The 12,672-nt window shown below is 42.0% G+C and overlaps 1 long non-coding RNA gene across 1 annotated transcript in view; it reads left to right on the top strand.

The window, feature by feature from the left end:
- Nucleotides 1-12,343, top strand: part of LOC133212215 (uncharacterized) — a 55,194-nt gene extending 42,851 nt beyond the window's left edge. Inside the window, exons 2-3 of the long non-coding RNA XR_009725424.1 lie at nucleotides 3,797-3,975; nucleotides 12,317-12,343. This is a non-coding gene — a long non-coding RNA (uncharacterized LOC133212215). The remainder of the gene's footprint in view (nucleotides 1-3,796; nucleotides 3,976-12,316) is intronic.
- The last annotated feature ends 329 nt before the right edge of the window (nucleotides 12,344-12,672 follow it).

Here is a 12,672-nt window from a genome sequence, read left to right as displayed (position 1 = left end):
ACCCCCTTGTCCTCAGGTGAAGCATAAAGTAAGGCAGGATGCAAGCTGGGCTGGATTCAGACATCTAGTGAGACCAGGCTGCAAAGCAGGATGCAGGAATGTGGTTTGATACTTGAATTTCTCTTGGAAAATGCCGGAGGATTTCAGGGAATCTATGACATCCTTCTCATTCTTTTAAGGAGAAAGAAGTTTATACTCAAGTGGCTCTGCCCAAACCTGCAAAACCTTATTAACTGGCTAGGTACAATTTACCTAAAGGTTTTATTTCTTTAACTAGGGTACAGAAGTTGTTAGTCATTTGGGACCAGGGCCCTGAGCTTCTTCTGGATGTCTCTTAGCACAGTGACAACTTGCTGGATTACGTGGTGGATTCAGTACATGGTTTAGATTGATGATTATGTGATTTTTAGCCATCTGCTTCTTGTTTGCTGATGCAGGTGACAACCTTCACAGTATGGGATAAGATGAGGAAGTGCATACACCATGTAGGGCCCTATTCCCCTCACTTACACCTGTGTAAATCCAGACGATGGAGTTTGGTTTGCTTTGGTTTTGTTTTTTTTAATAGGTATTTCTGATTGACATCACCCATTATGAGTTATTATGGGGCTGTTATGCCTGGAGAAGAGAAGGCTCTGGGGAGATCTTAGAGCAGCTCCCAGTGCCTAAAGGGGCTACAAGAAACCTGGAGAGGGGCTTGGGACAAGGGCCTGTAGGGACAGGCCAAGGGGAATGGCTTGAACCTGCCCGAGGGGAGACTGAGCTGAGCTCTTAGGCAGAAGCTCTTCCCTGTGAGGGTGCTGAGGCGCTGGCACAGGGTACCCAGAGAAGCTGTGGCTGCCCCATCCCTGACAGTGCTCAAGGCCAGGTTGGACACAGGGGCTTGGAGCAAGCTGCTCCAGTGGAAGGGGTCCCTGCCTGTGGCAGGGGTTGGAGCTGGATGAGCTTTAAGGTCCCTTCCAACACAAACCAGTTCGGGATTCTGTGGTTCTGTGACATTTTAGCAACTGCAAAGGTTAAGCAGGAGAGATGGGTACACACGCAGCAGCGTGGCAGGTGCTGGTAGTTTAGCCTTATCCAGTGCATGGACCGCAGTAGGGACACTGACACGGAGACCCTGAGATGAAGACCTCCTAAAGCTTGGGACTTAATTAAAATGGACCTCACGCTATTCAGGCTTATTAATCCATGATCCCTGACCATCAAGCTTGGCAGGAGCAAAACGCTTTTGCTCTTACATATTTACACCAAATTTCCTGGGAATACAGAGACTTCAGAGCCGATTCCTCCTCTTTGCAAGTCTTTTTTCCACAAGGGGTCATTGCAGAGCAGAGCAGGGATGACTTCAAAAACTAGGTGATTTTTTCCTTTTCTGAAGGGTAGTAGACATTTAGATGCTGTTATTTTATCTGGTATTGTTAACAGTATTCATTTGTAACTGAAAAAATACCATTATGCCTTCAGAATAATTATTTGGTTGGTGCTTACGTTAATTCCTTTAAGAATGAGCATTGTTTTAGTATAACTATGTTTCTTTTAACAAAATACTAACATAAAGAGCCAGTCCAATGGGGGAAAATATGGACATTTGCCTCTGTGTTTAAATGAAGCATTTAAAAATAGGTATAGATTTCTGTGTGGTAATTAGGATAAAGAGGAGATGCTTCTGAACTGGAAATGAAATTCAGCCATACAACCTCTAAAAAGGATATCAGAAGCAATTGTCAACCATCAAACGACTGTTGACTCCCAGGTAACTGCCTCATCTTCTGTTTCTTTTTAGTTCTCTTTTGTTTGGCAAATAAGGCCTTTTCAATAATTCAGGCAAATGGTGTGATAAATACAAATAATTGAGCATATGAAGCCTAAAAATAAAAACACATTTTATCATATGTAACTTAAAAAGTAATCAGATAATTAATGGGTGAAAAACAGAGAGAAAGATTGCCAGAGATTAAGATTAAGCCCTGCAGAAGAGAATGTTCTAACTAGAAATTGGTTTAATTAATAGCACATTTTACATAATGATTACAGTGTAATTGCGCTGACTAGCAGAGTGTCATTAAATATATCCATGCTCCTTTACAACACCCTAAGGCTAAAAATAATGAGTTACATTGAAAATCACTATGCAACAGGTTCATAAATAACATTTAAGCCTATACAAGGCGAATACTTATAAATAATAAATATTTGCCTTTTGTAATTGAAGAAAAAATGACAGCCTTCTTTTTCTACTACCCTGTAGATTGTCATGTTATAATGCTGGAAAGATTTTTTCCCCTTGCGTTCTCTAGAAAGTGCTGAATAATTTATTCAAATGCTAATATTCCACATAGTCTGACTTTGAGGAACAAATATTCCTACATAAAGAATAAATGCCAAGTTGCTTATTACCAGCTTCGTTTTACTTTGCATCGTGCAGTCCCCAAAAAACTATCACAGTCTATTACACATGTCAAATGAAGTTAGTGGCCAGATTTTCCTCTGGAATAGTAACATTCTTTTTCTAGTTAAAAATTACCCCTTCTCCCAAAATGTTCATCATGCTCAGAGCTGTTATGTAGCAACAGCTGCTCCTCAGCTCCAAAAAGGACGACATCATAAACCTGATAACTTTTTAATCTGTAGGTTTTCTCTGGTGAATCAGGAGTATCTAATAAAACCAGGTTTGATTTCATATTAGCGCTATGCTGACATTTGAAAGACCCCCCAATGTATTTGTATTTAGCTGCCTTACCAAATGCAGCATCCTCTCCAATGTCAAAATAAAGCAACATGCAGAAACCTCCATTCAGGAGATGGAAATGTTCAAGAGTGTTACAGCCTTGAACTGGGCTTTAGCTCCCACCAGCACTCAGGCCTTGAAGGGCATGTTGGTGTCACCAGTGGTGGGACTGGTTGTGTGTCCTCCAGTGGCAGAATTCAGGTAGTAACGCAGGTATTGGGGGAAAGGGAAAAGTGTAGTGCTGCTTAAATATGTGTCTTTGAGTCTAGAGGTGTTCCGTGCTCTGTGGGTGAGCTTCCTGACCCATAGTGCTGGATCTTGGTCTCAGATGAATCAGTAATGGCAATAAAACTGAAGGAATTTCAGCTGTGTGAATACCGGAGCCACGAGTCTTGGGGCACTCGAGTGACTTCAGTGCATGCAAAGCAGTGTCAGCTCTTCACGCTTTGCAATGATAATGAGATACCTGGTGACATTCTCAGGCTTCTTGTTATGGAAGTAGGATGGTAATATTGCAGCATTAGAAACAGAAACTTTATACTGCTTGAGCGCTAATGAAACAAGTGTGAGCATCGACAATGGAGAAAAAGCAGTGTGGTGCCAGGAAGAAAATATGGCACTTGCTGGGGATAAGCAATTCTCAGGATGGGGGTAGAAGGAAAAGTCTGATGATGCATGGAAAGGACTCTCTGTTTTTTCGGATGATAGAAATTCCATTTGTCCATAACCTTTTATGCATGTTATTCTTTATCACCAGAATGAACACAGATAATATTCTCTTGTCCTAGTCAAATTTTTTCCCTTTTATTGAAACAGGAATGGCATCCCTTCCTATCCACAAGAAAATGACCCTTTTTTATCATTATCTTGAACACTGCACAGGAGAAGATGAAACTCTACATATATTTGAAGAGTTTGGTGAAGCAACATGAGCATTAACTTTAATAGAATTTGCAGATTATTAGGAGCATACCCCAGTTTTCTACCTCAGTCTTAAGAGAAAACTATGTTTGCATCATTGCTGGCCTGCAAAATCACTAACTTCTTTATTTCCAACCATTTTTACAGCTTACAACATCCCACTGGGATCTCCAGAGGCCACTTCACAGAAAGTGCAAGCAAGCAAAGGCAGGAATGGACTGCCAATGGGAATCTGGACTGAGACGGCAAGAGAGCAACTACTCCTTACATATCACACTAGAAATGCCTTTGTCAACATGAATCAACCCTGCTGACAGCTTTGGGAGGTAAGAAAAAGTACATATTTCTCCTTTTATCTTTAGGGGACTGACAAAAAGTTAGCTTAGGTGACTGGTATTGCACCACACAAGTCAAAAATGGAAAGAAGAAAGAATCCAGGGTTCTTAGCCCTTTGTCTTTGCTTACTTTTCTAACATAATGGTATACTAATGGAAACTTTGATATATGCAGCCACTGCACCTGGAAATCTCCTGCCATTACTGTGTGCATAGTATTATGGTGCCAAATTTTGCAATTTTTGTGAAGATCTCAGAAATAATCACGGTCTCACTTTCCCAAAATACCTCCAGTATCTGTATGCATGCAAACAGGAGAGCCTGGGTTACCTTAGGGGAAAAAATGCTGGTCTTGGTGACTGCAAGGAAGGTGTAGGAAGGTGGTTTTTAAATGCTAGCACTTTTGAAATGTTCCATTCGTCTTTATTCTTAATGCTGGAGTTAATACAAGTATGCTGAAATTTGTCCCTTTATGGTAAATTGGACACTTTGTGGTTCTCTGTGCTCCCCAGGCTGTTTGTGCCCTACACTGTCCCTACTGCACACAGCCTTTCTAGGGGTTGGCCATTGTCTCCTGCCCTGATAATCACTGTCTGTAGGGGCTCCACAGAGGGTAATGAGCTTCTGGAGATTTTGGGGTGAGACATGCCTTGAGGTAGGTAGATGTTGTGGCACAGCTTAGAACTGAGACAAACCAGGCTGCACCAACAAGCAGTTCAGCTGCTTTTGCTCAGGTTCAAGCCCTTCAGCTTGGGAAAACAGGTTAAGTCCTGAATAAGGGCTACCATGCAGCCTGTGATCCTGTGCTGACATTGCCTAAGAGTTTCTGCACCATGATTCCAAATCTGAGTGAGCTCATCTGAAAGCACCCAGCTTCTATGTGAGCCTGAAATCTGTTCCTGCTCACACAGGGCTGGTTGGGTTGTGGTTGAGCTGCACTTCCCCACATCAGCTCTACTTTTATTGATGGGGACACTAGCTGCTTCCAGCACATCAACCTTCCACCTGCACAGCTTAGCAGGACTGTCCCTTCCACAGACTTCCCACTTCTCACCCTACTCTCCTATTCTCCCTGTGGGAGGATTAAGAACAAGTATTAAAACCTGTTAAAATTTCCCTCCATGCAGGATCCCCATCTATGCCCATCAGTCAGTTGTGGCGTTACAGTCACCAGCACAGCCCTGAAGGCCCCCTAGGGCAGAGCTTTTCTGCATGGAGACTGCGCTCCAGTATCAGCATTTCACTGGCTTGCAGCACGCAGGCAGGCTGGAGCCCAGCTCTGTCAGGGAGCTGTGCTTTCAGGGCTGTGTCCACAATAATAGCTACCTTCTGACTGCTGTGATGAAGAGCTTCAGCAGCGTTTTTCACATTAAAATGCTCCAAAGCACAAGTATTTCAGGAATTGCTTACCCTGGACCTTGGAGGGGATTGTAGCATTTTGTAAAGAGCACCAAAATATGAGGTTTTTACATACAAAATATATTTTCCCTTGAATTCTCTCTTTTAAGACCTTCATTAATTTAGCCCAATAATTTTAAAGATCACACCTGACAAAGGAAATGTAATACATCAGTGTTTTTCGGATCCTGATCCACAACCAGTTCACATTGGAACTCCTACAAAGGCAACCCTATTATTATCACAGAAAAAAAGAGGATGCTTTTTACCACAGAAAAGGGAATAAACCCCCATCAGATTTAAAAAGCTTAAATATCCTTAGCTGAAGTTAAGACCCGATACTTCTATAAAGCACAGAAGGGCAGAATTTAATCTAAGAAGGAAGGTTAAGAAAGATGAAGAAAGAATGTCATCCTCTGTTTATTCACTTCTACTGGGCAATAATATAATTTTCAGTCTCACGTCTCTATTTCAGACCACATATGGCAGTAATATTGGATCTTCACCATCGCAGCTTAACCATGACTAAACAGGTTGATGAATGTCATGCATCTTATCATCATACATGCATATTTTTAAATATAATTCACTTTTGATCTGCACCCTTGTGCAGTGGTGAATGAAAACAGTTAAGATTTCTTCCACTGTCTGCCTTTAAATGTATTAAACAGCCCTGCTGTCAATAGATTATATTCTTGTACAATGATAATAGCCCAAAAAACTAAGAGGCCTTGTCAGGAATTGCAGTTGTCACAGTTTGATGCAAATGATTTTACTTGGTGTTCATCTGCTGCACAATCATCTCATAATCTGGATATACATCACAGCATGACATGTAAATTTCCTGCTACTCTGCTTTCATTTCCAGAGGCAGCAATCAAATGAAAACCATTCAACCTCACCAAAATGTATAAATAATTTTCATTCAAACATATTAACAGTCAAAATATGAGAATTTATCACAGAGCACTACGCCTTTTAAGAAGCAATAAAGACTTTACTTTTTAAGCATATTTCTACTTAGAAAAGTAATATGAACAGTAACTTGCAGTTTTAAAAGAAGATTTCAAAGTCCACACATAACGCCTCATCTTCAAACTTAAATGTGTTGAGGCTGCTTTGCTGCACCTACTGCTTGGAAAAAAAACAGCCTAGGAAAGGGTTGAGAAAAAGGGGAGCACAGTCTGCTATTCAAAACACTCCTTTCTCCACAGATTTGTCCCATGAAATAAATATAGGCATTCAAATAGAAAGAATGGTGAAAAAACAGACTGTGTCATGCAGTCTGGTGGTACAGCAATTAAGATTTCCTTTAGTTTATTTTTCTTTTCATTTATACTCCAGATTAGATTTTAATTTAGTTGAGCAATAGAGGTTTTTTTCCTATTGAATTTTAAAAGGGAAAACACCCTCAAAAAGACCTCTTTTAAAACAAATCCCATGAAATTCAAACCCACCAAACATGGATTAGCTTAAACTCCAGCTCCAACTGCCAGTTATCTCCATTTCCAATGAAAGCAACCACTGGAGAAGGTAAATATTTGCCCTAACTGCCTGTATGTGAAGTTGAATGGCAGATGCAAGTCCAGTGGGTAAGCCAGAGTGGAAGCTGACTCTGCCATGGAGGCTTGAACTCGGTTCTTTAGGAAACAAGGCAACATCAGGATCTTTTTTGGTTCACCCATGGCTTCATCTGACTGGTGCTAGAGAGAAAGCAGCCAGTGACTTCAGTCCTGCAGGACTGGCCTTTTGCTGCAGTCCCAGTGGTGAGTGGTACTGGTGGTTACTGGCTGCTCCCACCTATTACAGCATTAGCAGGGTAAAGCACAGAGGGTATTTTGTCTGAAGTAAAGGCAAAGTCACCCTTCACTCATGTCTTAAATGAACATTTTTTTGTTTGCATCAGCAGCATTTACCCTGCTGGCAGAGCCACACTTCCACATCACTGCATTCACTCTTCAGCCCAAATCCATTCAACCCCAGGGAATTGCTGAGCTCCCTGGAGGGGGCCACTTGGCAAGGCATGAGGAGAACAATCCTCTGCATAGACAAGGAATGCAGGAACAAAGGACAGTTTGCTGCTCTTATTCATGGTGGTGCTGAAAAAAATTGCTGCTTCCCTATAAATTGAATGCTTTTTTTTTTTTTCTGAGAAACAGGTAAAAACTGCTAAGATGACAGTTTTTCCCATTTTTCCAGTGAGTGTGTCTGAGGAAGTAGAAGTGCAATAACGTGGGGTACAGCAGGCTCAGCCATTTGAAATAAAACTTTGCAGTACTAATGTTTTTGTAACTGCTTTCATATTGTAATGATATTTTTCCAAGCACTGGTTTTATTTGATCTTAAATACCTTTTTGGGAAAGTCCAGTGAGCTGACTCTAATAAAATCATGCTATTGAAAAAAGGTTTAAGTGGAATGTTCAGAATAAATTACAAAACTGCATGCAAGAATACCAGCTAGTGCTGCAATAAAAATCTGGAAATGAGGATTCTTGCAATATATTTTAAAGAAGTAGTATACTTCTTTTTTTTTGGGTTCATTTTTTTTTTGCACAGAATGTTTCATAATAGCAAAGCCTCCCCAACATGAGAGGGGGAATGCATAACCAGTGAATAAACTGCCAAAGAAATAGCATTAAAAGAAAACCCACCTTCTTTTTTTTTGACTAGAGAACATATTTCATATCATTTTCAATAACTTTTGGAAGATAATAGGAAAAGTAACTCTGTTCCATTTTGCTGTACCAAAATACCTAAACTACATCATACTTAGGCTGTCAGCTTTCACACACGCACACACACACACACACACACACACTGTATCAGGCCCTTTGTATCAGGAGCTGATAGCAAGAAAATGGCATTGTTGGTTTGTCTCCATGCTGTGGGAAGTCCTGAGGAGTCCATAACAAGGGGTGTCCAGAATCCAACCAAGGCTTTTCATAGGCTTAGTGTCTCCTGTAGATCAGACAGTCAAATTCCCATGGCTGGACACAGCTCTCGGAGCAGCATAGGAAGGATGCACTTCTACACAAGCATCATTTCTCTTTCTGTCTAACAAGAGAACTAGGGAAGGATTTTCCAGTTGTGACACATCTGTATTTTGAATTGCATAGCCTGAACTACAAGCAAAACTGTGCAGATGGTGCTCTGGACTTGGCTAGAGGAGCAAAAGACATGACAAAATACAGGTGAACCTGGCTGAGCACCTACACAACACTACAAAGGCCCTCTCAGGTGCTCACCCTCTGGCTGGATTGATGTGAAGGCTTGCCAAGGTTGCTCACATGCCACATGTGTTCCACCCAGCACATGAGCTGCTCTGCTTTAGCTGCATTGACTTTGCAGCAGCCCAAGATGCTGCAGGAGGACATCTCTGCAGTCATGGCAGAGCCCTTCAGCCTGGGGGTGCTGTCCTGCAAGACAGCTCCTCCAGCCTGGCTGCTGCCCTGATTGAGTGGAGGTGTCAACTGTAGCACAGAGCTTTAAAGAGGGTTTTGATGGAGGACAGTGTTGCAGATGACAGTATGACAGGCTGCAAGGAGGGATGTATGCTTAAATATTAATCCACAGCAGCTATAATGCCAGTCCTGATCTGTTCCTTTCCTTTCTAAGAACTTCACAGGTACAAGTGACTTGTTGCCTTGTTATCATGTTCCTTCATTTAGACTATTGAGTCCATGTAGAGGATATCAAGTGATGAAGTAGAGAGAAGCTAAGCAAAGTGACCCAAATTAAGAGCCCTTAGCTAAAGCAAAAGCTGCTTCTTTATATGCCTGCTCTGCTCGAGCAGAGGAGATGACGTTGTTACATGCACTATGAGGAGCAAGAAAGCATGGACACTTACTCAGCTCTGGTGACTTTTGACTTCTAGACCTAGTCCATAGGCCCAATATTCATAGGGAAAAATATCTTCTCAGTATGTTTTAATTTCAGCTTAATACAGTTCAAAGCTGGTGGGCTGCCCTTTATCTCACTGCCTTCAGCCTAAAACTTCTATCCCCTTTCTTCTGGATGGCTTTGTGCAACCTGCTCAAACATCTCCTGTCAGGTGGAAAGGAGTAAGTCAGACTGAGATTCCTTCCTTTGCCTTGAAGGAAGAGGTCTTCATACTTCCAGGGCATCCTCCAACCTGGACATCCACCACTTTGTGCCCCACCTTCCTTAACAGGCTCTTACATGAGTGCAGTCTTCTCTAAAATCATGCTCTTTGCAATACTGACATCAGTATTTAACCAGAACCTCAGTGTGATGACCTGCCCAGTTAGCTGCATGCTGGCAGGGTGTAATGGTTAATGGGACAAAACTAGACAGAAGGATTAAGCAAAGATCTGAAGCATAAATCTTGAGTGGAAGCTATGGGCCCAAGATATTGGAGGATGCACTACAACTAGCATTACAAGTGAGGTCCATCAGAATGAATGCTTATCCATTTTAGGGTTTTGGCTGCCTCCCCATTACAAATTAGTTTGGTCACAACCATATTACACCAGAAATCAGAATTCTGATACTGTGGAAAAGCGTGGATTCAAACAGAGCTGAGGGGCCAGAAGTTATGGTTGGGCTAAAACATGACTATAGGTGGTAAGACCACAACTACTGACACTGTCAAAGAAACCTAAAATGCCTCTTGGTTTGCACAGCTTTGCCACTGGCCTAGTATCCATATTCATGATGGGCCTGGTTAACATAGATCCATACAATCCCAGAGTGGTTTGCATTGGAAGGGACATTAAAGCTCACCCAGCTCCAAGCCCTGCCATGGGCAGGGACCCCTTCCACTGGAGCAGCTTGCTCCAAGCCCCTGTGTCCAACCTGGCCTTGAGCACTGCCAGGGATGGGGCAGACACAGCTTCTCTTGGTTAGCATCTGTGTCTATTTACTAACACAGGATATCCACAACACAGGAATATCCTACATTACCATAACAACAGAGTGCTAAACTCTCTTCTCACCCTCCTAAGCTTTGTTTTCCAGTATTTAGAACAGGGTTGTTTTCTGTGGCAGAAAGTGGTAACCTTTTGAGTCTGCTTACTCCAGGAGCAAACAGGGTGTGCAAATATACAAACATGACATTTAAAGACATAACTTATAACAAAAGTTAGAGATTGTCAAATTTAGTGCTATTTTAGGTGGAGACATACCAGATCTGAATCTCAGCGTGGCTGAAGCACATGAATCCAGACCTAACTCCCACTGCTGCTTTTCCTAAGTTGGTTAGTTCTTTACTTACTGGCTTTCAAAAAGTGAATATTTATTTCCTTATCATCAGAGAACTCTAAAGACGATTTATAAAATAGGCATTGAACATTTTAACAAATAAGCTAAGAGCTGATGAGGTTTTGAGACTTGGTAAACACCATGTAGCTGCTGAGCTCTGGCCAAAGCATATTCAGTGGGGGTTTTTTGCAGGTTTTGCAGGAGTTACTGGCATTTTCTTGTATTAGGGTTCATAAAGATATGGCAAAGGCTGGCAGCTGTTGTCCTCAGCCCTGTCTCATTGCTGGAGTTCACTGTGCTGCTTATAAAAATGGAAATGCAACCCCCACCACCTAACAAACCAATCCCATAGTTTTCTTCTTTCCAATCCCTAAGCTTTCCCAGTGAATGGGTCATCCAGAGAAGTATCATTTTTGTAGCAGCAGGTGATAGTAAGAGCAATGTTTGCTCAAACCATACACAGACCCACAAAATGAGAGCCTATCTATTGCGATGTAAATTAGCCACACAGTGATTTAGGCAACAAACCTGAAACCCCTAAAGATTTCAGGTCAAATGCTCCTTCTACTTCTAAAATGGATTTAATCTGGATTTATATAGGTGTCACTGAGATCCCGACTGGAATTTCTGATCTACCAGACAAGGGAAATTAGCCATCTTATCGAGATAAATGGCCCTGATATGGTCAGCATCAGACAGAGATGTAGCTACTGAGAATGAAGGCAGCAGACAAGGAAACAGAAGCCAGAAGAGCATATAGAGCCACTGGGCTACTAGAATTGGAGAGGCAGGAGGGGAAAAACAGTGCTTGGCTTAATGAAAGGCCCTCTTTAACTCCTTGTACAAAGGCTTGTGCCACTGGTGAGACTGAGGGGAAGGAAGAAGGTGGAGATTTTTAGCCACTCAGCATCCAGGAAGAATCCTTGAAGTGTTTTTATAGCACCCAAAACTGGGATCCAAGCAATTTGATCAAATTCTGATCCCTCTGTCACCTAGTCTTGGTGCCTAGAATATCTGAAATCTGAAGGCATTTGTGTTTCCGTAATTGCTTACAGGACTGACTGCTTTTGAATGCAGTGAGCATTCCTCTGTCCCTGTGTGAGCAGCTAGAGGACCTAATATAAGACTGTGTGCATTAAGTGACAGAGCAAGGCTCCAATATATCATATGCTGTCATTTGAATAGTATGATGCTTTTGTAGGTTTGGGTCTGAATCTTCTGATTTTGTCTATTCAAATTCTAAACAGAAAAAAAAATTGGTGAGGTGGGATCCATCTGGAGACATGGAGCCTGGTCAAAGCAGGCAGAGTAGCATGGAAAGAAGTGGGACTAGATATCTGGGAGACCCTGATTTATCAGATCTTCCTTGAGGTTTCCATTACCACTGCTCCTAAAACCCCAAGTGGTGTCTGAAGCTCTTTACCCTGTACCAAAGTGCTTCAGATTTCTACCAGGGCATGAATCCCAGTCAGCATCCTATTGCTTGGAGGAAAGTGGGAGGGAATGGGTATTTGAAATACTGCACTTTGATGGAAAAGTTCCACAAAGAAAACCGCTGAATGCCAAGAGAAGAAGCAGTTTTCTTTATGGAGCAGCCTTGCAATGTCCAGTTCTAACTCACACTTTTTATGGGGAATAAATACATACTCCACAAATTTTAATGGACACTCATATTTTTATTTCAGTCACTTAAATATTTTCCTTTAAACTCTAGGAGGGGAAAGGGGCAGCACATTTCATCACCCCACATTCTCTGCTGTCTGATTTGGGTACTCAAGGAAGATTGTGCTGCATTAGAAGCCAGAAGAACCAAGTTCAGAGCAGCCTTCCTGAAGACCAGAACTGCTTCTTGCCTTCTGCCCAATTAATCCAGCAATCAGATCTAGGTAAGTAGGATCTTGCATCCATGCAGAGCCGTTGTTGACTTGAGTGGGATCTCTCAGCTATGCCAGGCTCCATCACATCACATCATAGACTCATAAAATCATAGAATGGTTTGAGTTGGAAAGGACCTTAAGGACATCTAGTTCCAACCCCCTGCCATGGGCAGGGATACCTCACACTGGGCCA

The sequence above is a fragment of the Neopsephotus bourkii genome, unplaced genomic scaffold, assembly GCF_033783945.1.
Source record: "Neopsephotus bourkii isolate Nb327-2 ecotype Australia unplaced genomic scaffold, CSIRO-AGI_Nbou_v1 NB_673, whole genome shotgun sequence".
Lineage (NCBI taxonomy): Eukaryota > Metazoa > Chordata > Aves > Psittaciformes > Psittacidae > Neopsephotus > Neopsephotus bourkii.
This window is presented reverse-complemented; position numbering and strand designations above follow the sequence as displayed.